Source organism: Mus musculus, chromosome 12 (assembly GCF_000001635.26).
Source record: "Mus musculus strain C57BL/6J chromosome 12, GRCm38.p6 C57BL/6J".
NCBI classification, from domain to species: domain Eukaryota; kingdom Metazoa; phylum Chordata; class Mammalia; order Rodentia; family Muridae; genus Mus; species Mus musculus.
Genome location: NC_000078.6, coordinates 70,361,368 through 70,386,882, shown reverse-complemented (window position 1 = coordinate 70,386,882; position 25,515 = coordinate 70,361,368). Strand labels below are relative to the sequence as shown.

The window sequence follows — 25,515 nt, the reverse complement described above, 5'->3', positions numbered from 1 at the left end:
TTTGGGCTAATGTCCACTTATCAGTGAGTGCATACCATGTTTGTTCCTTTGTGACTGAGTTACCTTACTCAGGATGATATTCTCAAGTTCCATCCATTTGCCTGCGGAGTTCCTGAAGTCACTATTTTTAATGACTGAGTTGTACTCCATTGTGTAAATGTACAACATTTTCTGTATCCAATCTTCTGTTGAGGGACATCTGGGTTGTTTCTAGTTTCTGGGTATTATAAATATAGCTTCTATGAACACAGTGGAGCATGTGTCCTTATTACAAGTTGGAGCATCTTCTGAGTATATGCCCAGGAGTGGTATAGCTGGGTCCTCAGGTAGTATTATGTCCATTTTCTGAGGAACCACCAGACTGATTTCCAGAGTGGTTGTATCAGCTTGCAATCCCACCAGCAATAGAGGAGTGTTCTCTTTCTCAACATCCTTACCAGCATCTGCTGTCACCTGAGTTTTTCATTTTAACCATTCTGACTGGTGTGAGATGGAATCTCAGGGTTGTTTTGATTTGCATTTCCCTGATGAATAAGGATGTTGAACATTTCTTTAGGTGTTTCTGAGCCCTTCACATTTCCTCAGTTGAGAATTCTCTGTTTAACTCTGTTCACTATTTTTTAATGGGGTTATTTGGTTCTCTGAAGCCTAACTTCTTGAGTTCTTTGTATATATTAGATATTATCCTTCTATCAGATATAGGGTTGGTAAAGATCTTTTCCCAATCTGTTGATTGCCATTTTGTCCTATTGACAGTGTCCTTTGCCTTTCAAAAGCTTTGCAATTTTATGAGGTACCATTTGTTGATTCTTGATCTTAGAGCATAAGCTCCCTGTGCCCATGTGTTCAAGATTTTCCCCACTTTCTCTTCTATTAGATTCAGTGTATCTGGTTTTATATGGAGGTCATTGATCCGCATGGACTTGAGCTTTGTATAGAGAGATAAGAATGGATCAATTTGTATTCTTCTACATGTTGCCTGACAATTGAACCAGCACCATTTGTTGAAAATGCTGTCTATTTTCCACTGGATGGTTTTAGCTCCTTTGTCAAAGATCAAACCCTAGGTGTGTGGGTTCATTTCTGGAACTTCAACTCTATTCCACTGATCTACCTGCCTGTCACTGTACCAATACCATACCGTTTTTATCTCTATGGCTCTGTAGTAGAGCTTGAGGTCTGAGATGCTGATCCCCCCAGAAGTTCTTTTATTGTTTTATTGTTTCTTGTTATTCCAGATGAATTTGAGAATTGCTCTTTCTAACTCTATGAAGAGTTGAGTTGGAATTTTGATGGGGATTGCATTGAATCTGTAGATTGTTTTCTGTGAGATGGCCATTTTGACTATTAATCCTGTCAATCGATGAGCATGGGAGATCTTTCCATCTTCTGAGGTCTTCTTTGATTTCTTTCTTCAGAGACTTGAAGTTCTTTTCATACAGATCTTTCACTTGTTTGGTTAGAGTTACACCAAGATACTTTATATTGTTTGTGACTATTGTGAAGGGTGTCATTTCCCTAATTTCTTTCTCAGCCTATTTATTCTTTGAGTATAGGAAGGCTACTTATTTGAGTTAGTTTTATATCTGGCCACTTTGCTAAAGTTGTTTATCAGCTGTAGGAGTTCTCTGGTGGAGATTTTGGGGTCACTTAAGTATACTATCATATCATCTGCAAATAGTGATATTTTGATTTCTTCCTTTCCAATTGGAATCCCTTTGACCTCCTTTTGTTCTCTAATTGTTCTAGCTAGAACTTCAAGTACTATATTGAATAGATAGGAAGAGAAAGGGCAGCCTTGCCTAGTCCCTGATTTTAGTGGGATTGCTTCCAGTTTCTCTCCATTAAGTTTGATGTTGGCTATGGGTTTGCTGTATATTGCTTTTACTATGTTTAGGTATGGGCCTTGAATTCCTGATCTTTCCAAGACTTTTAACATGAAGAGATGTTGAATTTTATCAAATGCTTTTTCAACATCTAATGATATGATCATGTGGTTTGTTTGGTTGATTTTTATTATTTTTTTTTAGTTTGTTTATGTAGTGGATTACATTGATGGATTTCCATATATTGAACCATCCCTGCATTCCTGGCATGAAGACGACTTGATCATGGTGAGTGATCATTTTGATGTATTCTTGGATTCAGTCTGTGAGAATTTTATTGAGTACTTTTGCATCGATATTCATAAGGGAAATTGGTCTGACGTTCTCTTTCTTTGTTGGGTCTTTGTGTGGTTTTGGAATAAGTGTAATTGTGGCTACATAGAACAAATTGGGAAGTGATCCTTCTGTTTCTATTTTGTGGAATAGTTTGAAGAGTATTGGTATTAGGTCTTCTTTGAAGTTCTGATAGAATTCTGCACTAAACCTATCTGGTTCTGGGCTTTTTTTTGGTTGCGAGACCTTTGATGACTGCTTTTATTTCTTTAGGGGTTATGGGACTGTTTAGATGGTTTATCTGATCCTGATTTAACTTAGGTATTTGGTATCTGTCTAGAAAAATGTCCATTTCATCCAGATTTTCCAGTTGTCTTAAGTAGGCTTTTGTAGTAGGATCTGAATATTTTCTTTAAATTTCCTCCGTTTCTATTGTTATATCTCCCTTTTCATTTCTGATTTTATTAATTTGGATACTGTCTCTGTGCCCTTTAGTTAGTCTAGCTAAAGATTTATCTATCTTGTTTTTCTCAAAGAACCAGCTCCTGGTTTTGTTGATTCTTTGTATAGTTCTTTTTGTTTCTACTTGGTTGATTTTAGCCCTGAGTTTGATTATTTCCTGCCATCTACTCCTCTTGGGTGTATTTGCTCCCTTTTGTTCTAGAGCTTTCAGGTGTGCTGTTAAGCTTCTAGTGTATGCTTTCTCCAGTTTTGTTTTTGTTTTTGTTTTTGTTTTTTGAGGCACTCAGAGCTATGAGTTTGCCTCTTTGCACTGCTTTGATTGTTTCCCATAAGTTTGGGTATGTTGTACCTTCATTTTCATTAAATTCTAAAAAGTCTTTAATTTCTTTCTTTATTTCTTCCATGACCAAGTTATCATTGAGTAGAGCATTGTTCAGCTTCCATGTGTACGTGGGCTTTCTTTGTTTTTGTTGCTATTGAAGACCAGCCTTAATCCATAGTGATATGATAGAAAGCATGCGATTATTTCAATCTTCTTATATCTGTTGAGGTCTGTTTTGTGGTCAGTTTTGGAGAAGGTACCATGAAGTGCTGAGAAGAAGGTATATACTTTTGCTTTAGGATGAAATGTTTTATAGATATCTGTTAAATCCATTTGGTCCATAACTTCTGTTAGTTTCACTGTGTCTCTGTTTAGTTTGTGTTTCCATGATCTGTCCATTGATGAGAGTGGGGTGTTGAAGTCTCCCACTATTATTGTGTGAGGTGCAATGTGTGCTTTGAGCTTTAGTAAAGTTTCTTTTATGAATGTGGCTGCCCTTGCATTTGGAGCATAGATGTTCAGAATTGAGAGTCCTTCTTGGTAGATTTTTTTCTTTGATGAATATAAAGTGTCCTTCCTTATCTTTTTTTGATAACTTTTGGTTGAAAGGCAAGGAAAATTGTTTTCCAGCCGTTTGCGCTGAGGTAGTGTTTGTCTTTGACACTGAGGTATGTTTCCTGTATGCAACAAAATGCTGGGTCCTGTTTACGTATCCAGTCTGTTAGTTTATGACTTTTTATTGGGAAATTGAGTCCATTGATGCTTTTTTGTTTTGGTTTGGTTTTTTGATTTTTCAAGACAGGGTTTCTCTGTATAGCCCTGGCTGTCCTGGAACTCACTTTGTAGACCAGGCTGGCCTCGAACTCAGAAATCCACCTGCCTCTGCCTCTGCCTCCCGAGTGCTGGGATTGAAGGTGTGCGCCACCACGCCCGGCTGAGTCCATTGATGTTAAGAGATGTTAAGGAATAGTGATTGCTGCTTCTTGTTATTTTTATGTCATTTTTATGTTTGTTCGGTTATCATCATTTGGGTTTGTTGAAAGACTATTACTTTCTTGCTTTTTCTAGGGTGTAGTTTCCCTCCTTGTGTTGGTGTTTTCCATCTATTATCCTTTGTAGGGCTGGATTTGTGGAAAGCTATTGTGCAAATTTGGTTTTGTCATGGAATATCTTGATTTCTCCATCTATGGTAATTGAGAGTTCTGCTGGGTATAGTAGTCTGGGCTGGAATTTGTGTTCTCTTAGGGTTTGTATGAGATCTGCCCAGGATCTTCTAGCTTTCATAGTCTCTGGTGAGAAGTCTGGTGTAATTCTGATAGGTTTGCCTTTATATGTTACTTGACATTTTCCCCTTATTGCTTTTAGTATTTTTTTGTTTTGTTTTGTTTTGTGCATTTGGTGTTTTGACTATTATGTGATGGTAGGAATTTCTTTTCTAGTCCAATCTATTTTGAGTTCTGCAGGCTTCTTGCATGTTCATGGGCATCTCTTCCTTTAGGTTGGGGAAGTTTTCTTCTATAATTTTGTTGAAGATATTTACTGACCCTTTAAGTTGGGAATCTTTGCTCTTTTCTATACCTATTATCTGTCCCGTCCAGCAGGACCCAGTTATTTGTGGGTACGAGGGGAACCGCAAACCTGCAAGAGAAACGGGTGGGAAAAAAGAGAGAGACCAAGGAAGATTCCTGTCAAGGTCTGTTTAATGAAGGCTAGAGGCCTGATTATAAGCACACAGTGAGGGGAAATAGGGAGGGGCTGAGGGGGAATTAACAAAGAACAAAGAAGTAGGCATCTGGGGACATGAAGGCTGAATTCTGACTGCAGGTGGGAGGCACCCTGAGTCTTATCTCAGGAATGTAGCTTCCTCCTTAACAGTCTGGGGTGTCAAGCTGGGCTCAGCACATAACTCATGTCCTTAGAAGTCTTGGGAGTCAGGAAGAGATAAGGAAGAGGGGACTATAATTCAGCTTTTTAGGGTCTTAGGTGCCAGGAAGAGAGAGGGAGGAGGAGGTGACCAGCTCCTTAACACAAGGCCATTTGGCTTATTAGGGTGGGAAACTGCGAAAGGCTTACTTTCTCACGGTATGGTCTCCAACAATTATCCTTAGGTTTGGTCTTTTCGTTGTGTCCTGGATTTCTTGGATGTTTTGGGTTAGGAGATTTTTGCATATTGCATTTTTCTTTGACTGTTGTGTCAATGTTTTCTATGGTATCTTCTGCACCTGAGATTCTCTTCTATATGTTGTATTCTGTTCATGATGCTTGCATCTATGACTCCTGATCTCTTTCCTAGGTTTTCTATCTCCAGTGTTGTTTCCATTTGTGATTTCCTTATAGTTTCTATTTCCATTTTTAGATCCTGGATGGTTTTGTTCAGTTCTTTCACCAGTTTGGTTGTGTTTTCCTGTAATTCTTTAAGGGATTTTTGTGTTTCTTCTTTAAGGTCTTCTACCTGTTTACATGTGTTTTCTTTTATTTCTTTAAGGAAATTATTTATGTCCTTCTTAATGTCCTCTATCATTATCATGAGATGTGATTTTAAATCAGAGTCTCGCTGTGGTGAGAGACCTGGGTTCTGATGATGCCAAGTAACCTTGGTTTCTGTTGCTTATGTTCTTGTGCTTGCCTTTCACCATCTGGTTACCTCTGGTTTTGGCTGGTCTTGCTGTCTCTGACTGTGGCTTATCTATCCTGCAATCCTGTGTGTCAGTACTCCTGGGAGACCAGTTCTCTCCAGGAGGATTTTAGGTATGGAGAATTGTGGTACAGGGTCAGCTCTGGGGTGCAGACAGAAACCAGAAGGGTCCTGTCCCCAGCTGATCCTTGGTTCCTGTGTCCGATGGCTCTGGTAGTGTCCCTCTTGGGCCAGGAATTTGAAGAGAAGTGGTGGTCTTACCCATGCTTGCAGGTGTGTAGGCACTCCTGGGAGACCAGCTCTCTTCTAGCGGTAATTGTATATGTTGTTCTATGGCCACAGGATCAGCTCCATGTGCAGACAGAAATCTGATGATTCCTGTCCCAGGCAGCTCCTCCGTTCCTGTGTCCTGAGGGTTCTGGGCGGGTTTCTCTGAGCAGCAGTGGTGGTCCTCCCTGTGCTCACAGGCTTGTCTGTGAGGCTTGTTTCTGCACTGTCCTGCAGAAACCCCCCTTACCCCTAGGCTCTCTCCCACAGCAGGCACAGTGAGGCTTGCTTCTGAGGCTTGCCTCTGCATTTTTCCTCAGCTCTGCTTTCCCCAACCCCTGCCCCCCTCCCGCCTTGCAGCAAATTTGCGGGTTCTCTCTGGCCACTATGAGCAGACTCAAGGAGCCATGGGTGCCAGCCTGAGTAAGACAAATGACAAAAACTCCTCAGCTTCAGTGGCGTCAAGGCTAGCACTCTCCCAGATAACCAGGTGCAGCTGGTGCCTATTCTTGAAGAAAGGAGATTAGGGTCCCACACTTAAATCATAGAAAAGAGGTAATCAGAGGTCACAGACAGTTATGGCCGGCCATAAAACTAGTTCCTGATAGCCCTACAAAAGACAGTCTTTAATCCTCCCTCAGCCTTGCAATCCTGCCCTACCAAATGGTGTCATGTCTGAGTTATGACTTATGTCACCTGCCTTCCCTCCCCTTCACCCTAAGTGTTCAAGGAATTTCTAACTACGCTATATATAAGTGCTAAAACACTGAGCTTGGGGTCGCACTCCAGACTTACACTGTGGGGAGGTTTGCAATCCAAGTCAAGACTTGTAATAAAGGACTCTTATGCAAGTTGCAGTGGACTTCGAAGTTCTTGAGCTCTCCTGGGTTTTCCCACAGAATCGGGGCATAACAGTCTGCACTCCTGGGAAGGCAGCTCTCTCCGGGCACTATTTGGGTATGGAGTCCTGTGCTAAATATACCTTTAAAGGAAAGGAAAGAAGAAGGGAGGGAAGGAGAGGGGAGGGGAGGGGAGAGGAGAGAAATCTAGAGAGGTCCAAGCAGGCTTTTGCAGACATACACAAATCAGGATGCTTATTTCAGTACTGGATACAGAGTAGTGACTTATGTTTCACACGAGTTTCCACCCAGCATCCCCACCCTACTGCCTTCCTGTCTGGTCCTTTTTTTGAAATACAGAGAGTAAGGAAACAGAACTCAAACTGTTGTGTGGTTGCACCTGCTTAAACTCTCAGTGCTACATTGTTGCTATCAGCTTCTGGGAGACCATCAGCTACCGGTGACCTCCTAGCCACTTCTTCTGGGAAGTTGTACTGTTAGCCCTTTAAATCTTTTCCTACATAGGCAAACGGAGATTCAGTGGTATTGAATGGTCTTCTGGGACTTACCCTATGGAAGCACCTCTCTTGGTGGCTAGCCACTCCAGGGCTGGCTTCTGGCTAGACTCTAATTGGGGAAAGACCAAGTCAGGAGCATGTGAGTTTAGTCCATTGTGGCAACTCACTGGTCACTATGCATGAACATTGCTGTGGTCTGTGTTCTGAAACTCTCAGCATTCCCATGCATCTCATAAAACCTCCTCTGCACATAACTGACAAGTTGAAGGGGGGGGATATGCCCTTGTCCACATTGTATAAATAATATAATTAAAAATGCATGGTTCCCACTGGGAGAGACAGAGAGAAAGAGAGAGAGAGAGATTTTCTACACAGAATAATGAAAGCAAAAGAACATAGAGCAAATGATTTAACCAGGAAATCACCAGATCATAACTATTTATTCATTGTGTGTGTGTGTGTGTGTGTGTGTGTGTGTGTGTGTGTGTGTGTGTTCAGGTATCTGGGAAGGCCAGGAGATGGTATTAGATCACCTAGAGCTGGAGTTACAGGCAATTCACTTGCCACGGTTGCTAGAAACCAAACTCCCATCTTCTGAAGGAGCAACAAGGGCTTTTATCTGCTGAAGCATCTCTCCATCCTTTTGTTTCACAACTCTTAGGTCGTAATTTATTCAGAAGAATGATTTTCAACATATGTTGAAGACACTGGGCAAAAGTTTGAGAACAAGACAGTCTCATCACTCCACAGATCATTTTTAAATAAAAAGGAGGAAAGATGACTTTACAATGACTGGATCTGGCAGATACTCTATAAGTAAGAAAACAGATGTGATCACCTTATGGTTGCCATGAGGAATAGATTCCTCTATGGGTGTGACTTATCATTATATAATAGAACAATACTTCTTTCAGCCCATATTTGGGAAGCTTCTTCTTGTAGCAGGGGTTGATCAACACAAGACCCACAACAGGCTGAACTGAAGACAGTGAGAGACCATATAATGCTCAGCCTTAAAGGGAACAGATACACTGCGCCTCCCCGCTCCTCTCAGGGCTCAGAGATCATTGGAGGGGGCAGGAAGAGGGTGAGAGCCAGAGATGGTGGATGACTAGAGGGAGGAGGAGGAGGAGGAGGAGGAGGAGGAGGAGGAGGAGGCTGCACATGTGAACTCACAGTGGTTGTGACACCACGCACAAATCTCTTCACTCCCCAGCCAAGCCAAATCCCAGAGAGGGGAGTTGGACACACTGTCCCATCACTAGCAGTGGAGTGGATGGCAATCTTTAGCTGCACAGAGAGGGAGGGACAGTTTTCTCTAAGAGAATAGCCTAGATAAATCAACCACCCTCCAGTGGAAGACCACATAGCTAAGACTTTGGACAGCCGAATGGGACTTGTTTTGTTTGTTTGTTTGTTTGTTTTTAATGTACTCAGAGCTGGGTGGGTAGAGAAGATAAGGGCAGCGAGTATATAGTCAAAGCAATGTATGAACTCAAAACTCTCAAAGATGTAGTACAGTTTTAAAGGAAAATGACAAATGTTGAGCAGTTGAGGGTTTTCCCCCCTGCTTTCCCATTTTCCTGCATGCACTGTAGCCTTGGAGCACACTTTATAATAGCATTTTAACTAATGAATGAAAGGTATTTCAGGACCTGGGGACACAGGTCAGTACTTAAAAGCACTGGCTGCTCTTCCAGAGGACCTGGGCTCAATTCCCAGCAGTCCCACGGCAGCTCACAACCATCTATAGTAACTCCAATTCCAAGGAATGTTTCCTCTTTCTGGCCTCAGTGGGCACCAGGCACACATGGTGCACAGGCAGACGTGCAGACAGAATACCCATATACAGAATAAGAAATTTTAATGAGAATATTACCATGCTATAAACCAAATGAACAACAGAGTCAATAGTTAGTGGCTACCAGTGTCTTCTTCATTCATGAGAACTGCTCCATATCTCCTTGCCGGGCCAAAGGAACCAAACGTGGACTGACAAGGTCCCTGGGATCCAACCTGGGCTGCCAACCTTCGGGACACTAAGGACAGATGAGCATGTGAGTTGCAAAATCACTCTAGGGGCCCAAGGACCCAAGAAAGAAAGAAAGAAAGAGAGGGGAGGGGAGGGGAGGGAAGGGGAGGGGAGGGAAGGGGGGAAGGGGGAGGGAGGGAGGGAGGGAGGGAGGAAGGAAGGAAAGAAAGAAAGAAAGAAAGAAAGAAAGAAAGAAAGAAAGAAAGAAAGAAAGAAAGAAAGAAAGAAAGAAAGAAGGCAGTATGTGTCTTTGAGTTTCCAATGTTGTGAAGAGACACCATGACCAAGGAAACTTTTGCAAAGGATAATGTTTAATTGGGGTTGGCTTACAGGTTCAGGGGTCCAGTCCACTATCTTCATGGTGGGAAGCAGGCAACATTCAGGCAGACATGGTGTGGAGGAGCTGAGAAGTCTACATTTTGATCTGAAGGCAAACAGGAGAAGACTGTCTCATGGGCAGCTAGGAGGAGGGTCTCGAAGCCCACCCCCACAGTGACACACTTCCTCTAGCAAGGCCACACCTTCTAATAGTGCCATTCCTGGGGCCAAGCAAATTCAAATCACCACAGTATGATCATATTAAAATTCCAAATATGTCTTCCTTGGTGAGCACAACTGGACTATCATGTGTGGGCATTTAGTTTGGTGAGGAAAGTTTGCACAGTGAAGCTGGATATACTTGGGAGTTAGAGGAAGGCAGACATCTGAGTTCAAAGCCTGGTCTGGTCTTCCAGGAACACAGAGAAACCCTGTCTTGAGAGAGAGAGAGAGAGAGAGAGAGAGAGAGAGAGAGAGAGAGAGAGAGAGAGAGAAATAAAATCCACCACAGAGATGAGAAAATGTGAGAAGGCATCTGAAGTAGAGAACAAAGTTTATTTACTCATTTACTTATTATGTTGCTGAGGCTGGCTTCAAACTTGTTATGTAGCTAAGGATAGCCCTGATCCTTCTTCCTCAGTCTCTGCAGTTTGGAGATTACAGACATACCTTATACTGTCCTGGTAGACAAAGGTCTATTTTTTTTTGTTTGTTTTATTGTTGTTGTTTGAGTGGTAGTTGTAAAAGTGTTACTTTAAAAAATTCATTGTAGCTGGGAAGTGGTGGTGCATACCTTCAATCCCAGAACTCAAGAGGCAAGAGGATCTCTGAGTTTGAGACAAGCCTGGTCTATAGAGTGAGTTCCAGGACAGCCAGGGCTACACAAAGAACCTCTGTTTCAAAAAATAAAACAAACAAACAAACAAACAAAAAATATATATAAAGTAATAAAAAATCATTTTTATAATTTTATGTGCATACATGTGAGGGGTATGTACATATGTACAAGTGCAAGTGTTTGCATGTGCACTGCACAGTGTTTGGAAGTAACAGGTCAATGAGAGGTCTTATCTTTTATCACTCTCTATCTTATCCTTAGAGACACAGTCCCTCACTCAATCTGGCCTCCCAGATTGGGTAAAGTGGCTGGCCATCATGTCCCTGTCTTTCTCATGTCTCCATCCAAGCAGAGCTGGGATAAGGTTAGTAATGGGTACTGAATCCTCAGATCCTTCCTCCTGCTTGCCTTGATTATAATTGCGCTTGTGTGGTTTCATATAGCTTTGTTTTACACCCTAATTAACAAAATTTAACTTAGAGTACATTAAATAAATAAATAGCAAATATAATCTTTGAGTTTCATTTGGATCCTAATTTGAACAAACCAGAAAAAAAAAAATGTCAGGCTTGGAAGATAAGTGCTTTTATGTACTGGCAATCTCTCGGGCCTTGATCTATTAAGTTTAGAAGTCATCGTAAAATTTTAGGCATAACAATGGTTTTGTGTGTTTTAGAAAAAAATCTGCATTTTGAAAATGATTAGATACTATTTGGGATTCACTTTAACATAACCTTCTAGGAATAGAACTATCAGGAAGAGGCATAAGTGAAACAAACTCACTATGTGCTGGACAGACACTCTGACTGCAGAGAACGTGACCACTCCTGAAATGATCCCTCTACCTCAGTGAGTACTTGAATTTCTCACAAGACAAAAATGTCTTTTCTCTACATGATTTGGAAGAGAGGTCCGTGGCAACAGAAAGATGCAGCCTACAAACCTTATGGATGGGTGGTCAGGCAACCTCCTCAATGAACTGTTGAGAAAGACAATTAAGGAGGCAGAAGAGTCAGGGCAGGTGTAACATTGTCTAAATACCCATGAGTGTCCATTACCACAGTGTTACTCTGGATCAGCCTGGAATCAAAACAAAACACAGTCTACCTTCCCTTTGCAGGGGGCTGTAAGTGTGCAGGGCAAGACTGAAAGCCAAGGTGCCACCGTCCTGTAGGACGTTGTGTGTTGTGAAGCCCACGCCTAGAGTCTGTGTATGATAAAATAATGCACAATGTTTTCAAGGCCTCACTGCTCCCTTCCTGGCTGGCACCAGCACTGTGTGCCTTCTGGGGTGTCAAATTGAGAAGAAAAATGTTTTTGCTACCACCCTGCTGCTTTTCAAAATAACACATCCAGCGAGCCAGCTGTGTTAGGACAAAAAGCGTAGCAGCACTTCTGAAGTCGGTGTTGTGTAACCAGTTCTCGAACTTTTCCCTCGATTTCTCCCACTCTAAGATAAGTACCACATGGGTGTCTTGTGGGACGGCGTCTGTTATCAATAGACCATTTTGGAAGAGCATTGTTTCCATCAAGAAGTGGAAAAGCTTCATTTATCTGGTAATTTTAAATATGTTTTTAAAAAATGGCTTGTGTTTTACAATGCAGTGCTGTAAGTTCATGAAGTCATTGCATGATGTATCTTTCTGAAACTTGAAATGGGGAGAAATAAAGGTCTGTGTTTTGTATGTAACGATCGGTGTTGAGAATGTAGATCTAAGGAGAGATGGCATAGCTGTCAGGTCAGCTAGGTTGGGCTAGAAAAAAAATGAGTATATTCCAGTACGCAAAGAGCATGTCCATCCGAGGGCACTCTGTGTGACGAGTGAGAGGTAGCGATCTCCCACAAAACAGAAGAATGGTGACATGCTGTGACAAATGATGTCAGGGCCCCAGCCTATGAAATGCTGTTCCCCACATTCGGTCTCCTCCTACTCAAGAGAATCCTTCACAGGCTTGTCCAGAGGCTTGATTCTTGAGTGAGTCTAGACCCAGTCAAACTGATAAACAAACCACCATAGTCACCATCATTGGCTTAACTCAAGGCTCCGAGTGATATTAAGTAAGACTTATGATAAAGGCCACCTCTGCTATGACCCAGAGGTGTCAGGGTACTGTTCACAAACTAGAGCGTGGGACCCTAACCTTGCTCATAGGAAGGTTTTGTCATGGCATTATAAGCACACACTACCACATCCAGCTTTTCTTACTGTGGAGTCTGAAAATCAATTTCAGGTCCTTATACCAGCAAGATACACATTTAACTGACTGAGACATCTCTTCTAGACCACTGTTTAGCTCTTGGAAGCGTCTACATCAACTACCCCACACTACTATCTTCCATTGACCAATCGCTAATGCTTCTGGGTCCTGAGTTCTTGCTCTTACAATCTCCTGGTTCTAACCTGACTTCTTTTGATGGTTTTCTATAAAGAGATAACGAGTTGGCTTTGAAGAGCCGGACTCCTGCCCATGGGGAAGTTTTATGTGTGTCACTGTGAGTTTGGTAGTTGACTGTGTCCCTCAGTCAATAGTAAACTGGCCCTCGGAGATGGATCAATGGTGTTGTGCCAGCAAAACCAAGTGTCAGCCTTCAAGGTTAAAGCTCTCACTCAGTCTCATCCCTAAAGTCACTGTGGTCAAGTTCCTTGAGACTAAACTACTCAATTACCTAACCAGGTATCCTCCATAAATAGGATTTTTTACAATTATAGTTTAATACAACTATATTTAGAAGATACTTTGGGAATCAATTGGTTTTGGTGGTTTATGACATTTTATGTAATTGTATGTGAGTGTGTGTGTGTGTGTGTGTGTGTGTGTGTGTGTGCATGTGTGTGTCCATGCTATGGGACACTAGTGGAGAGTAGAGGACAATGTGCAGCAATCAGTTCTCTCCTCTTTCCGTGTGTGTCCTAGGGATCAAGCGCAGGCTGTCAAGCCTGGCATTGGGCTTCTTTCCCTGATAAACCATTTCACCAAACCCAGGACCTTTTAAAAATAAATCATATTTACCTACAACATTATACTTTTGTATGTAGGTGGTGTGTGTGTGTGTGTGTGTGTGTTGGGAGGTTAATTAATGGAAGTACACAAAAAGTGAGTTTCAGTTAGAAAATGCATGATCTTTGTCTTTGAGGTCATCTCTTCCTGAAGTGTTGGGTGTTTGTTTCCCATTGTTTTATTTTATTAGTATTGCATTCCATGGTTCTTTGTATTCTGTGAAGGGATTTTTCCCCCTAACTCTGGAATTATCTTCTCTCTACTCCGTCAATGCCATTGCCTCTCTGCAGTCACCCACTAGCCTCCTTTATTTCATAATCTAGAAAATGTCCACCTACAGACTGCACCTTAATTGTGTCATCTGCCAAAAGGCAAGATGATTGGGGAAGAGAATCTTAAAAACACTTCCCACACGTTCACACATTGTGGGGTGGGGATGCTTACATAGCGGGCACCCCAGAGTCCCGCTGTGTCTGCAGAGAACTTTAGAATGATTCATGCAGAAAATAACTTGGGGAAAAGGAACTCTGGAAGATTCTATGTGGCGTGAGTGTCAGGGTTCTGAGTCAGAACATCTCTGACATGGCCAAGATCTTTCATCTCTTCCCCACCACAGCCATGAACACAAACATTTCATTAATTCATCCACTCACTCATTCATTCATTCATTCATTCATTCATAACATGGTCCTCAAGGATTCATTTGACCATGTGGCCTGAGATACTATATATGAACTGTGTACAAGTGGATGCCATGACTTGGGTCCCTTGTATATAGGCACTGCTTTGCATTTAATAAAAATCAGATGTTCCCTGAAATCAGAAGCAGTTGGTGGTGTTGCTGATGACAAAAACTCAGACCAGATAGTTCATGTTTGCTACCATTAATGATCACAGTTGTTTTGTTTCCTGCACTCTCAGGTAGAGCCATTTGGCAGCTCACAGGGGTTTCTAGAAAACACCAAGGATAATTACACTCATATTTATTTTCCTCCTGCAAGAAGAAGGTATCTTTGGATGACAAATTAGCTATTGCTATAAACTTAAGCTAAAAACTGAAAATTACTTAAAGATTATTTCAACTAAAAAGCTTGACAAAACGCCAGAAATTAAATGTCTCTTGCCACTGCACTCCGGCCGAGTCAGCCTGTCAGGCAGGGATGCCTAAAAGCTGCTCATGAGGCAAAAAGAGTTTCAAGGAAGCTCTCCTCCTGGAGTCTGGCATTCCCTTAATTCTCCATTCCCGAGTTAGTCTAGTGTATGGATCCACGTGCTCTCTTTCAGTATCATCTTATTATAAGTGCCTTTTAAGATTGAATTCTGACATAGCTAAAGCCTTCCGCCAGTGTTCCAACAGTCCTAGAACGTCCTTGAGCTAGACAGTGACATTCAGAATAGCCTCTGGTATTACACTATCAATAAAAGCCAAGTCACTCCCATATACAGGAATTTACAATGGTTTAGGAAGTAGATCGGGCTGTGGTTTTAGAGTATTGCATTATTCATGAGATGGTTAGCTAGAACGGAACTCCCTAGTTAGAACCATGACTTGGGTGTGAAAGCCCTTGCCCTAGGAGTGAAAAGTTCTCACACCTGGCTTCTAAGACTATAGCTGACCTTAGATAGAGCTGACTCTGTCTCAGTTATTTTATTGCCCAGTTCCTGCCAGTCTTTGCGTTTTCATTTCCTCTGTTCTGTGTAAGAGTCATTAAGCATCCGGTTACCTCATTTGTACCTTGTGGGTATGTCACCCAACTTCCTTATTGTCTTCTGCATAAAAAGTCTGATGTTCGATTTGAAAAATGACATTCAGATTCCACACGGCCTCTCCTGTGTACATCTTTTTGTCACTCATCCTACGCTTTGTCCACCCGTGACTAGAGACCCATTCCACGCAGACAAAGGGGCCCAGAGGGTCTACGGCAGTCTATCTCCTTATTGTTGCATTCTGAAGTGAGCTGTGCAACACTGTGACACGCAGAGCAAAGAGCCTCTCAGGGCTGTTTCTGAAAATATGTTCATCCTTGATTAACAAGCCAGTCCCAGCAAGAAGAAGCTGTCCGAGCAACTACACAGACTTCTAATCTCTACAGATTCCAGATTCCAGGAACCTCCTCCTCTCGGCTGCCATAAAGAAAATGCCAAGCCCACTATCCAAAGACTCCCATGCCTCTGCGACCCTCTAATAAGCTCACCAGGTATCCAGATTCCAAGAAAATAATGTTAGATTTCAGATGAGCTGCTGCCCAGGGCATGCCTCATCTCATCTCTCTATCTCAGCACTCATAGTTGAATCTGGAATGCCTACTGCTACCGGGCAAAGATGCCTCACTGAGTAACCTTCTAAGATTGCCTGGGCATATGAATTCCAGGAAAATGAATGGTAGGGGCTGTTCTCACTCCCTCTAGGAAGTGTGTAAGCCCAGGCTACTGGGCTCGAAAACATCAGAAAGCTACTGATCTAATAGGAACACCTTAACCTAATGTACTTCTACCCAGTACCCCAGCATCCTCTAAGCCACACAGTACCAAGATCCCTTCCTCTCTTTCCCAGAATGCAAGACCCTCCCTTACCAGCTTGGGTACAAGAGACACCTAAGGACAGTACCAAGGACCACCGACCTTTGCCTTCCTCTGAGATCTGAAGAAAAGGGCCCATATCCTGCCTCACAGGCCTGAACTCTCCTCAGGGCCACACCATGTTGCCTTTCTGTGTTGATAATAATTCTGACAAGTCTCTTGCTCCAAATCACGCTTCTCAGTGCTCCCCATTTCCCCATTTAAGCCCCTAACCTAAGAATCCTTAAAAAAAATAATAATAATTAAAAAGGCAGCAGATACCCCCTTAACCTGGACTCTGCTTTGACAGGCAAGGACTGGGGTGAATCCATCCAGCTCCAGAATAAACAGGCTTCCAAATTCCGCATTTAAGACCTGTGTAACCTTGGCCAGTCCCCACAACTGAATCCAAAAGTTTTTCTATAACCTTAAGAAAGTATGCCCTATCAAGACAGAATAAAATGATCTATCCCACAACAATAGAGCTACACAGTAGGGGTCACAGGATTCTGTGTGTGCACTTAGCTTCCCCTCCATTGGCTCCCAAAGCAAAGGAACAGAGATGTCCCCTTGGGACAGTGGAGCTACAGCCACTGACCCCAGCTTCTGCAAGAGGAAAGAAGTGCACGCACTAGTCTCACAGAGTATCCCAGGCTCTTCCCAGTGTTGGCAAGATGCAACAAAGGGAGAGGACTTGCCTTTCTGAGGAGAGCCAGCAGACCATGTCTTGAAGTCACCTCTGAGCAATGAGGCATGCTGGATCTCCTGAGGTAATTTAAAATGCCGCTGTCACATAGGCCCAAGTTTTAAAAGAAAAAGTCTTCCTCACTGTGAGTGGGACTCATGTTTCCCCCATGATAGCTACCTTGACTTGTGTCATTGTTCACGCCTTGGCTTCTTGATGGTTCCCCTGATAGTGGTCCTGATTCTCTTGGGGTCTCTGTTTTTCTCTTGCCTGGCTCCAAAACCCTGGTCTAAAACACTGTTTTCAATCTCATTGCATCTGGATAAATCCCTTTCTGTCTTTTCCAGCTGAAATATAACCTTCTGTGGGACAAAAATATTTGTCTATTTTGTACCTAATGCAATTGACAGTCAATTGAATGAACAGATAAACTGGTTGATTTATAACCTCTGTGCACATACAGAGGAACTCTGAGTGCTCTTCAATTAGTAGGTCAGAGAAAGCTCGGGAATTAGTTTGACTGAATCAGAAGAAACGGTAGGAAGAAGATTTCAATACTTCATTTTTTTTTTAACCGTATAAGATGCATACTTGCATCATAGACGTCACTCTTTCTGACGTCGCCGGTAATCCTGAATATGCCTGGCTTCTCCTTCTCTCCCTTCTCTCTCCTCTGTACCCCATCATTTCTCTGTCACATCTCAGAATAGCAAGTGCTCTTCCTGCTGCATATGCATCGATACATTTCTTTTTTTGTGCAAATGAATGTTTTAAGAAAAGTGTGAAAACGAACTTCAGTTTCAAAACAGAGATGTTCTAATTAAATATGCCATGATAACAAAGCGTCACCGAACAAGATTGGCAACAAAGAACCGGGTTGCTTGATGGAGGAAACCAAGCCTGAAGTCTCTAGAGGTCCAAGACACGGATATAAATGATGACAAGTGCCTTGATGGGCATTGGGTCTCAGCGCCAAGGCCAGTGCTGAGCAGCAGGTGGGGTGAGCTCTCGGGTAGGTTTCTGGGTGCTCACAGAGTGTTTGTCCAAGGTCAGGATATCTGCCCTCCTGGGCTGCCGCCTTATGATCAGATGGCACTATGTCATCTGAGGTAACTGCCTCAGAGGAACGAAGGGGCAAAACCAAGCAGAGCTACACCACCGCGTGAGGAAAACGGGAGGTGTGAGCAGGGAAGAGTTCGGTGTTATAAATTCATCTCCACACTCAGCAGCAGAGGCAGCATGAGTCTGAGACGAAGCCAAGAGCCCTGCCTTCCAATCTCCAGCATGTTGAAACGTCACTGAAGGTTTAAAATATCTGTGTTCTTTTATCCTTCAGCCCTTCCCCACCCCATTTCCTATATCTTTCATCTAGTTTAGGCAAGTGAATTATTGTTCTACCCTGATCTTTCAGCGAGGAAAGCATAAATACTGTCCCTCTTCATTCCTAGACCGTGACAGAGCACCTGAGACAGTGGCAGCACCATCGTGGCACCAGCCTTGACAGGACTTTGCTCGTAGGGAGTTCATGGCCAACCATTAATACACTGATAAGCAAGGCAGAAATATAATATGAGGCCTAGTGATAAACACCATGAATTCCAAATCCTTAAACCTTTATGCAGAAAGTGAATTTCTTCTTAGCACATGAAGATCTGACCTGCCCTAGGTCCAGTGTGTGACTTTTATAAACATACATCTATGAATTTTAATTACACAAATAAGTAAAGTATTAATGGGTCACTTTAAATATAAGATGTAGACATATTTCTCATAAAATTATTTCTCCATATAAAGAAGTTATTACATTCCAGTGCCAAAATTCATCAGAATCACACTTCTTAAAAATCTGAAAATGTCTTAAATTAAAATAAAGCCAAAAAGCAGTTTCATTGATTTCTTAGTTTTATTCAATCCACTGACATAAAAAAAATCATATTGGTGTAAATGAAAACAACACGATTTAAATTTTTGTGTGATATTTCTTAGTGTTGGCTCTGACTTCTATTACAAAGCCTGGTCACGCAGTGTGTTCTCCAAACCAGACTGTCCCACCATGCCGGATCAGGAAGTAGTTCCACGCCGCGCAAGTCTTTGCTCCTCCCCTACACACACACACACACACACACACACACACACACACACACACACACACACGCTTGCTAATGATTATTTGATTGCTGGAAGAGGAGCAGGCGCCTGTGCCTCCAGCTGTACATTGAACTGGAGCACCCCTAGCCCAGAGCCACTGAATGGCACCCTTGCCTCACAGCCAGCGCTTGCTTCTCGCTGTCTCACTGGAGACAGCAACCTCCTCATGAGTCTCAGAAAGGAATAGTGTCTCTCTTACACTGCCCTTCAATCTGTTCGCTGGGTCCTCCCAGAGGACCTAGCAGCAGTCACAGCTCAGTGGCCAAGGGCTGGAGGAAGGGCCCAGGCAGAACCCAGAGCTCTAGCGGTTGCCATGGCAGCAGCAGGACTATGTAAAGCTTCCCGAAGCAGATCTGCTGTCTCAAGAGCTTATACCACAGCCATAGGCTGTCTGTGTTTAGCCTGTGCTGGGGGGAGACAGTTCAGCGTTTTCCCACTCCCTCTGTCAGCTTGCCTTGAGATTATTTGCTGACACCCTGGAGACACAGGTCAGATGAGGCCGCTGACCCAGGTCTTCAGGGGTTTGTACAAGAGCTTGCTTGGCCCTTGTTTGTTTGGAAGGAGCGTGGCAAAGCAGACACTGCTGTATTTAGCCATTGGTGAGATGTCTGGTCCTGTAGCAACTGAACATCCTTTACTAACTGCAGAGTGGTTGATCTAAGACAAAATTGATTCCGCTGTAATAATGGGATTACTTAGAAATACGTAGACCTATCGTACAGGGGATATGTCTTAAATGCACATTTCGCTCAGAACATTTCCCTCCCTTCCTCCCTCCCTCTTTCTCTCCCTCTCTTCATCCCTCCGTCCCTTCCTCTTTCCATTTCTTCCTTCCTCCTTCCCCTCCTCTGCCTTTTTATCCTTCCATTCCTTCCCTCCTCTCTCCCTCCTCCCCTCCCCTCCCCTCTCTGCCCCTCCCTCCATTTTTTTCTTCTTTCTTTTCTCATGTCACACATCCCAGGCTGGCCTTGAACTTCTAACCCTGTTGCATCTCTCTCTCCAGGATTCCAGGATTACAGTCCTGTGCTGCCCCATCCTCTGCTCTCTGCAGCCCTGGAATGGAACTCAGGGCCTTGTGCGCACTGTACAAGACAAGCACTCTGCCAACCAACAGAGCTGCATCTGCAACTCTGGGAGTGCCCATCCCAAGCTCACCATGGACTTCCCACATGAAACATCATTTTTGCCTGTGCTCCCCATGTGTTTCTGGCTGAAGACAGCTTTTGAGTCTGTGGACTCACCAAAGGAGATCACCCTAGTCAGTGTAACGTACTTTCCTGTCCTCCAAGCCTTGAGAATCTAAATAAAACAAGGGGCCGGGAAAGAAAGAGCCTTTCCCCTTTCATTGCTGATTCTTTTTCAATTCTTTTATTTTTCTCACTCATTTGGTGTCAAAACAGATGAATGAAAAGAACTAAAAGGGAAAGGAAAGTGACATGGCTGCTCCTAGGTATGGTGGAGGAGAGGATTTATTGAAGCTATGTGGGAGAGCACAACCAGAGGCAGGGGCATCTGGGAGAGCTCAAAGTGGACAAGATCCTGAGCCAGGCCATGTGGGAAGAGGGGAAAGGGAAGGGAGAGGGTAGAGAGGGGAACCAGGTATAGCAGCCAGGAGGCTCTAAGGTTCAAAAAAAAAAAAAAGTGGGTAGGGTTGGAGAGATGTCTCAGTGGTTAAGAGCACTAGCTAGTCTTCCGGAGGTCCTGAGTTCAATTCCCAGCAACCACATGGTGGCACACAACCACCCTTAATGGGATCTGATGCCCTCTTCTGGTGTGTCTAAAGACAGCTATAATGTATTCATATAGATAAAAAAATAACTCTTTTTAAAAACAAAACAAAACAAAAAGAGAGGGTAAACAAAATGGTAGGATTCTATAGGGAAGAGCAACTGAGTTCCCTAGGATGGAGAGTTCAGGGTAGGGGGATGGGTGTGTCAGCCAGGATGGCTTTGTAACAGGCAGGGACTGGCTGTGGGATGCTGGGAGAACCTGGCAGCCATTGTCTGCTTTGTTCTGTTAAATAGGCACCTCAGCCATTTGCCCTGTGCTTGAACAGATCTTCACAGTAGGCAAAAGGTGAGCACAACCCAGATGCCCATTAATAAGTGGATAAGTGAGAGACATGCATACAATAGGGTACATTTCAGCCTTGAAAATGAATGTGGTTCAGATACACGCCACGGTGTGAATGGAACTTGAAGACACTGTGAAATACGCCAGCACAAAGGGCAAACAGTACATTATTTCTCTTATATCTGATATCTATGTGATGGCTGAAGAAACTCCATTTGATGCTAGGCATCCATTTTGGTACCCAATAGCCATTTGTCTCTGACTCAAGTTCCTGGAGTCAGATAAGTTCTCTGACAACCTGGATTCCTTGACCTCCATCCAGGAATGTGCAGCCTCGACCGTCTGCTTTGTTATGATACAACCATCAACTGTGTTTGTGTTTGTTGCTTCTGTAACTCAGCAGACATTCAAGGACTATTTTGAAGTCATCGCGACCATCCAATCTTGGCAGAGCAGAACAGCCCTTCCTTCATCTCTCCATAGCATGTCTCTGATTTGGCTTAGAGGTTACGCCCCTGCTGGCAGTTCTAATACTTTTGGCTAACTATAATCTAAATTGAGTCTGGAGGTGTTGTGGATGGCCCTGGTGCTGTTTGTATTTTGATGTTAATTCCAAAGAAGAAATTAAGTATCTCTACCTCCAGGTGAGGTAGTACTTTGTGGCTAGGTGACCACTGGGCAGAAATTGCCTATCTCTCCTGCAGACCCATACTGTTCTTGAGAGGACACAAGTTACAAGTTAGGGCAGCTTAGTTCTGCCGAGACAGACTAAGCTAGTCCTTAATAATTACTGTTTTTCAAAAGTCTGTCAGATGATCCTGGGCCAGAAGGCTGAAGACTGATGCTCCAACTTCCTGACTTACTGGGGCTGTATGGGTAGACAGCTCTCTCTACAGCCTGCCTCAGTTCTGGAAGCTGAGTTTAAGCTTCTTATATTTTCAGGTAATGTTGGTCATTCTTGGATTTCTGACTGGGTTGAAAGTCTACTTATAGTCTCATAGCCAACCCAGGCTATTTAGCATTGATAGAACATATTTCAGAAGCTAGTTTTCAGATAGTATGCAGGCTAAACCAGGACATAACATATGGATTTATAAGTCTTTTAAGTTAGGATAGATGACAGCGTGTTCTATTTATTTGACAAAAATAATGGACTGGGTGTTCGGTCTATCTTGTACTTTACTTTTTAAAAGAGATTTTATTGATTTATTTTATGTATGTGAGTACACTGTAGCTGTACAAATGGTTGTGAGCCTTCATGTGGTTTTTGGGGATTGACTTTTTAGGATCTCTGTTTGCTCTGGTCCACCCCACTCGCTCTGGTCATCCCTGCTTGCTCCAGTCGGCCCCGCTTGCTGAGTCCCTGCTCCCTCAGGCCCAAAGATTTATTTTTTATTATTATATATAAGTACACTGTAGCTGACTTCAGATGCACCAGAAGAGGGAGTCAGATCTCATTACGAGTGGTTGTGAGCCACCATGTGGTTGCTGGGATTTGAACTCAGGACCTTCGGAAGAGCAGTCAGTGTCTCAGGAGCCCTATCTTGTATTTTATAAATTACAAAATGCTAATAGTTGTGCTCAATTTATATCTGAGATAAAAGAGTCTTTTAATTAGACAAAAAGGGGCAAGTGTTGTGGATAGCCCTGGTGCTATTTCTAGTTTGATGTTAATTCCACTTTCCCAGGAGGGTTTGTCTGGAACAAGGAATGAGTCAAGTACTCAGGTGACTTCTTGAGAACCTTCCTCTAATGAATAAAGAAAGCAATAACTGGGAGAGTAGGCGGGACTTCCAGGTTGGTGGGAGGAAGAGAAGAAGCAGAAGAGAGCTTTTGAACGAGCTTTTGAACGGGACAGCCAGAGGACAAGATGTAGCTACTAGTGACTCCGCCAGGATTCACTTCTGGAGGATTTAGATTTAATATGACTTACAAGATTAGGATTCTAGTTGTTGTACCCAGCGATTGAGTTACCATTGTTTCTGAACTGAATTTGAGTGGTGTTTTCTTTTCCTTCATGTGGTGGCTCAATTGGGTTCCAGAGAGAAAGGTACAGCAGTAAAGCGTGGGGTTGCAAGAAGTGCACCCAAAAAGCCATGGGAATTTTGAAGAGTGGGGTTGGTGAAGTAACGACCCAGCCATTAGGAACTTAGTGAGCTCGGTGGAGAGATTTCAGAGCTCTGAGTCACAGAGTCTCCATGAGATAAGAACAGGCCAGCCATTGCCCACCAGTGCCTGGCCAGCCAGCCCACCAGGGCCAGTCGGCATAGCGTGGATTGATTTAATATATTTCCTGCAACATGCAGGTCTTTTTCAAGGGGTCTTGGACTCCATACATCTAGAGCAGGCAAGCTCATAGAACTTGAGTAGGCTGTGGTTGCCAGCTTCATGGAGGAAAGGCTGATGCTTAATGGGTACAAAGTTTCCTCTAGGAAGGATGAGCAATCTTTCTGGACACAGATCCAAGTAGCGGTTGCACAACATTAGATACATTCTTAATGCCACTGAATACTCATTTTACAAAGGCTAAAATGGTAGATTTTAAGTATATTTTACTAGCTTGTAAAAACCAATCAGATTAAAATTTTTTTGTAATATGGGAAAAGTGGGATTTATCTAGAGAATGGAATCTTATCTGTAGGCCTGGCCATTTGTCCCGGAGAAAGATTAACATTTCCAAACTAAGCCCATTTTCTTTTCTATTTGCATTAGTCACGGGCAGAGGGGCAGGGTGAGAACTGGTTTCTGTGACTATAGAGACAGAGGAGTCCCCCCCACCTGCTGACTGCCTGCCAGCTGAGCCTGAGGAAAGCCAGTGGTATGTCAGGATCTCAAAGCCCGAGATCCAACATGGCTGATAGTGTAAAGCCCAGCCCCAGGACTGAGGAAGATGGAAGAGGAGAGGATGGTGTCAGTTCAATAATGAGATAGGGGCAAACGCAATTTCTTCCTCCCCTCCCCTTTATTTTATTCAGATTCTCAAGGACCACATGATGGGGAAGCATGCTGAGTGGGACAATCTCCCTTGCTGAGTCCACAGACAAAGATGGTGTTCTCAGCCAGGAACAATGTCAAACCTGGAAAGTTCATATCAACTCAAGTTTACTAACTTAGATTATCAGAAAACCCAGGGTGTCTGTCTGTCACCTGTCTGTCTGTCTGTCTGTCTCTGTCTCTCTATCTGTGTGTCTGTGTCTCTGCCTCTCTCTGTGTCTCTGTCTCTTTCTGTGTGTCTGTCTGTATGTCTGTGTGTCTGTCTGACTCTCTTTCTCTCTCTCTCTCTCTCTCTCTCTCTCTCTCTCTCTCTCTCACACACACACACACACACACACACACACACACGCACACACACACACACACTTACATTTTATTGAAAGTATCAAATATCACCTACTCCTGAGATGAATGCTTTAAGGATTTAGTGGTTGGAATAGTATGGTTTTGAAGTCAGGGTACATTATTTTCAACAGTGCAGCAATCAAGAGGAGAGTGATTATGAACAGATTAAAGAAAAAAGTCTTTGCAAAGATTTCCTGCAGTCATCAGATACAAGTTGTTCGTTATTTTCCCTCCTATTCCGGTTTTCTCAGGACCTCAGTTGCCATACAACTGTTTCAGACATAGGAAAGAGAAGTGTGCCCACTGAGAAGTGTGCCCGCTGTGAAATGGCCATGGGAAAGATTTTTTTTTTAAACAGAAACCTTTCAGATTTAGATGCCCATGGGTTATGCCTTCATTTTTATCTTGAAAAACCTTCAGCCAGTTTTGCAATTTGTTTTGTTAAAATGTGTGTAAGACACAAATTACAAAGCAATTTTACTCATTGTCCCTGCCTTTACATTTAAAACGCCTATGGAAAAATCCTTACTGAAAAGGAGGAGTATTTTAAATTCTCAACACTTAAATTAATCAGCCTCTCTGCTTAATGGTTTTTCTGGAAACCGTCTTTTCCTAGGATCTTAAAAAAAAAAAAAACAAACAAAAAACAAACAAACAAAAAAAACCAATTTCTCAAAAGAGAAAAGGATGGATTGGGAACTTCGTTTGAGCTTCAGGTACCTGCCCTTGTTCTCTGGAAGATGGAAAGCCTTTTCAAAACCCTTTTGTAAATGAGCTCTGCAGACCATTAGTTATTGTCCTTTTATGATAATGCAAAACAAAATGCACCATTAGTCACTCCACTCATCTCCCTTTGTGAAAAGCATCCAGCCAGGCGGTTACAAACCCAAGGATAAATCACATTTACCTGGTGGATGGAACCTGATAATTTCTCCATATGCTAATACTTAAAAGTGACATGGCAGGCATCGTCACGAAGTGCTAACCTGATAATTCTAAAGAACGAACAGTTCTAAAGTTTGAGAATTAATCACTTATAACTTTCCATGCAATTGAACAGCTTCAAGAGTACTATTTACAAAATTGCTTCTTCCAAAGCCAGTCTCTGGAAAATGTTACAACCCCATATAATTTTTCTTCTGGTACTTGAGACACTAATGCCTTCCAGTGTGGCCTTGTTAGTGAACCAACAAATCAGGCTCCTACCTGCACCCTTCACTTCCTAAGATAGTTGATGTAAGGACTAGGGACCATCATTGGAAAGAGAAACCTGCAGAGCAGGAAACTCTAAGACACTCTCTCCTGGTGCAATCCCATCTCC

General features: G+C 42.9%; 2 long non-coding RNA genes across 2 annotated transcripts; both read left to right on the top strand.

Moving 5' to 3' along the window:
• Positions 1 to 2,038: 2,038 nt before the first annotated feature.
• Positions 2,039 to 10,843, top strand: Gm51972. The gene is made up of 3 exons (XR_003950184.1): positions 2,039 to 2,114; positions 9,181 to 9,259; positions 10,652 to 10,843. It is a non-coding gene; the product is annotated as a predicted gene, 51972 (long non-coding RNA).
• Positions 10,844 to 18,307: 7,464 nt separating this feature from the next.
• Gm40435 lies at positions 18,308 to 20,134 on the top strand. Its single transcript, XR_872791.3, has 2 exons — positions 18,308 to 19,381; positions 19,786 to 20,134. It is a non-coding gene; the product is annotated as a predicted gene, 40435 (long non-coding RNA).
• The last annotated feature ends 5,381 nt before the right edge of the window (positions 20,135 to 25,515 follow it).